Source organism: Dermacentor variabilis, chromosome 3, assembly GCF_050947875.1.
Source record: "Dermacentor variabilis isolate Ectoservices chromosome 3, ASM5094787v1, whole genome shotgun sequence".
In the NCBI taxonomy this organism is placed as follows: Eukaryota; Metazoa; Arthropoda; class Arachnida; order Ixodida; family Ixodidae; genus Dermacentor; species Dermacentor variabilis.
The window spans coordinates 203,402,642-203,406,997 of record NC_134570.1 but is presented as its reverse complement, the minus strand read 5'-3'; positions in this window follow the sequence as shown (position 1 = coordinate 203,406,997).

Sequence of the window (4,356 nt, the reverse complement as noted above, 5' to 3'; positions counted from 1 at the left end):
GTGGTCGGTGCAAGCACCATGTCTTCAGAACGTATGAGTCGTTTGTTGCTTTTCCTGGTATTCTTCTAGGTGCATAAGAAGCGGATGCTGTAGAGTACAGTTAAGGTTTAACCTTACCGCTGTATCGTGGGCCTTCTGAACGACCTGTACTTTATCTAAATGAACTCCGCTGTGAAGGACTCGTCGCCACCAGTCTCTTTCCTTGTCACAGTCCGTGAAAGACACAGGGCCAAAGCATATGATCCAGAGTAATGATGCCATTATACTTCTCGCAATTGACTGGTACATCTCTTTCTGGATATAGCTTGTTAATAAAGTTTGGACTCGAATAAGTTATTGTCAGTAACAATCTCAGTCACTGCTTGAGCTCTATTGAGCTTAGCGTGTGGCACTGAAAATTCCCTTTTGTTCATGTAGTAATGCTTCGTGATTTCATTATATGTAAGTAATTGGTCTCTGTTCTCCTCCTGTATATTATTATGGTCCTGGTCGCGTAGTGCACGGATAATAAGTCATCGTGCAGCAGCGTTAGCCATCTCATTTAAATTTTTCCGAGATGGATCGACAGACCACATGTGTGCAGGAAACCAGCGGATTTCGACCCCTTGGCTGACCATCTCAACGAACAGCTGAGCAGCCCTTTTGGCTACGAAGCCTTTGGTAAAGTGTCTAATAGCCATCTTAGAGTCACTGTAAATTCGTGTCCACCTTTTATTCCTTAAAGCCAATGCTATCGCTACTTGTTCCGCGACTGTCGTGTCTTTAGTCATGACTGTAATAGCATCCCTAATGAGACCATCTGCATCTACTACTTACTACTGCCATAAAGGCTTTCTTTCCTCTGACCTATGCAGCATCTACAAAAGCCGCATGTTCTCTGTCGTGTTCTAGCTTTTGCAGGAGAGCTTTGGCCCTTGCCTTTCGTCTGTCCAGGTTGTGCGCCGGGTGCATATTTCTGAGGGAAGGAGCCGTCTTGATTACCTGCCTTATGCAATCTTTTAGTTCTACTGTGTCTTCACCTGAAATTTTGGATTCGGTTGGACACCACCTTACCTCTTCGAGTATTGCTCTACCTGACCTTGTTCCAGAGAGCCTCTCTCGGTGGGCAATTTGGTGAGCTTCAGTTATCTCGGCTATTGTGTTGTGGAGGTGTGGAGCCCCAGTTTCATTAATTTATCAAACGGCGTGATAATCGGTAACCCCACTGTTGTTTTGACAAGCCTTTTAATTAATCTTTTCAACTTGTTTAGCTCTGTCTGTGTCCAACTGAGCATCCCAGCTACGCATGAGAAGGGACACAAGGCGAAAGCGTGGATCAGTCTCATGGCGCTCTCCTCTCCCAATCCTCTGTGTCTTTTAGTGATTCTCCTTAGCAACCTTATTACTTCCTCAGTCTTGCTTGTGATGTGTTGTATTGTTCTTCCGTTTGCCCCGTTTGCCTCCAGGAATAACCCTAAGACTCTAATGGATTCTACTTGCTTAATAGATTCACTTGCCTTCGTGGTTAGTACTAACCTGAGTTCTTCCTCGGGAGCACATCCCCTCGGTTTTCTACCCCTTCTCCTGTTATTGAGTACGAGGAGCTCAGACTTTCAGCAGAGCATTTGAGTCCCATGTCTTCTAAAGTGGACTCTACCTCATAAATGCTCTTCTGAAGTCTGCTTTCCGCCTGTCTCATACTTCCTTCAGCGGTCGATATAGTCACGTCGTCTGCATAAATGGTAAAGTGAATGCCCTCTATCCTTTAATCCCTTTGTCACTTTTGGCATGGCCAGGTTGAAAAGCATAGCTGACAAGACCGAGCCTTGTGGAGTCCCTCTGTCACCGAGATCCATCTTCTTTGATTTCCCCAAATTCCCCGAATATCCCCGAAATAAAGGTGAGCTGAACGATTGCCAAGAAAGGTTTTGAACACTTCATAGAGTTTTCTGCCCAATCCCAGTTCGGAAATGACTTCAAGTATTGCTCTATGCTTAATTCTGTGAAAAGCTTTTTCGACATTTAACCCCAAGAGAGCTCGAGTGTTCTTTGGTTTGGCTAATAGCAGTTGATGCTTTATTAACAACATGTCATCTTGTGTGGACAAGCCTGGTCTGAAACCAATCAGATTATACGGTAGGATGTCATTGTCCTCCACATATTTCGGTAACGTGTTCAATATGACATGCTCCATTGTCTTCCCTAGACATGATGTTAACAAAATTGGCCTCAGATTATCCAAGTTGAGATGTTTGCCCGGCTTTGGTATTAAGATAGTACTGGCCGTCCTCCATTCTTCTGGATATGCCCCATCTTTCCATATTTCATTAATGTATGTGGTAAGATATCTTATTGATTCGTCGTCCAAATTCTTAAGCAATCTGTTAGAGATGCCATCCGGGCCCCCTGCTGACCTACTATTCAAATAATACAGTGCCGTGCATACCTCACTTTCAGTAAATTCATGATCCATATAGTTCCATTCTACCCCTAAGTAATCGGGATAACTTGCATCCTTATCCTCTTTCTTGAGAGGCAAGTATTTAGCTGCCACTCGCTCCATTATGCTCTCTGCGCCTGCAGTCTGGCTTTCCTGGTGTGCCAGCTTCGCCACTGCCGTACGTCTGTTCGATTTAGCGCCTCTTTCATTGAGCAGACGCCTGAGCAAACTCCAATTGCCTCCACGTTTTACCTTTCCATCTACACATTTACACACCTCATCCCATTTTTGTTTCTGCAAATGTCGTGCGTGCTCTTCGATGTCCCTATTGAGCTGAGCAATTTGTTCCCTAAGTCTTCTGTTTAAGCATCGCGATTTCCATTTTTGTAAAATCGATTGCATGGCTTCGATCAAATGCGCCAATCTACTGCCAATTTGTTCGGCCTCTTCCTCTGTCTCTATAGCCTTAGTTGCTGCATTCAATTAGTCCCTAAGCTGAGCCACCCACTCTGACAGTCTGATGTGCCCCTTTCTATTTATGTCTGCTCTGTCTTTTCTGATTTTTCTAAATTGATCCCAGTCTGTGTAAGTGAAATGCTTTACCCCCACCCCCGTCGTTTCCACCACTATCTGTAGTATATCATGGTCGCTCCCTAGGTCCGCGCCAGGGTTGATCCAGTCTTCCCTGGGTAACTTATAAAGGAAGGCTACGAGCGGGGTAGTGTCGCTACGCGTGGAAGTGTCACACCTGGTAGGATAGGCTGGGTCCGTGATAAGAGAGAGGCATAAACCCGTGGCGAGATGCCAGATTCCTTTCCCTTTCTTACTACTCCAGCGGTAACCCCAAGATTGGTGCGGGGCGTTGAAGTCCCCTCCTATTAGGAGGGGCGAAGTTTTGACTACGCCCATGGCCTTATTAAAAATTGCTCTGAAGCTCTGTCTCATCTCTCTGGGACTTCTATATATATTGAGGCAGAACAAGCGTTGCGCTTTACTTCTGTGCCTTTCTAGGACCATTTCTATGAATATAAAATTTTACTCGCCCCTAATTTTAAATAATGCTCTATGTAGGGAATTTTCTTGTCAGTTAGGGTGGCAATTCCTCTTACCGGTTCCTTGCCTTTGCAGACTGAGTTAAAGTCGGACAGCCCGATCTCCTCCGCTAGAGTTTCCTCCGGCATTATTAATTTCAGCCTATTTTCAACCGTTTTGATTATCTGTGCTAGTGACGCTCTTTTTTGCTGAAATCCTCTGCAGTTCCACGGCCACACACTCAGCATCTTTCTGCTATCCATTATTATTGCCGTTACCCCCTGTCTTGCTACCCCCTGTCACTGTTCTCTCGACTGTACCACCTACCACTCCTGGAAGCGTTATAGCGCTTTCGGCTTCCAAGGGCATATATTCCTCATGCTCTCCTTGGGCCTCTAGCTTTTTCACCCATTTCTCGGCTATTAATTTTCACTTCCATGTTTGCTCCCGGACGTCTAGGGGCCCAACCACATTTAAATAAATCCATTAAAGTTTTATCCATCCATCCATCCATCCATCCATCCATCCATCCATCCATCCATCCATCCATCCATCCATCCATCCACCTTAAGGTTAACGCTGTCTATCGTGTCCTTTAGATCCCTAATCACATTCCTAATCTCTCCTCCAGAACCGCGCACATCGATTCCACCTCCGAGACTATACAGCTCTCTTTATGGGCGCCGGTGGACCTTCTTCCTCCTGGCTGTTATTTTTACTCAGCGGCTTAGCTATTGCCACACTGCCACACTGCGGCTGATGTAATTTTCATTAACGGATTTCATTTCATACGTGGCATAACATGCCACGTATTGAGCCAGAAAGACGGCTAAAAAATCCTATTATTCCAGCGCTTCCTGTTCTAGCTTCCCTTTTCTCTCTCTATAATTGCTACTAAAGGTGCC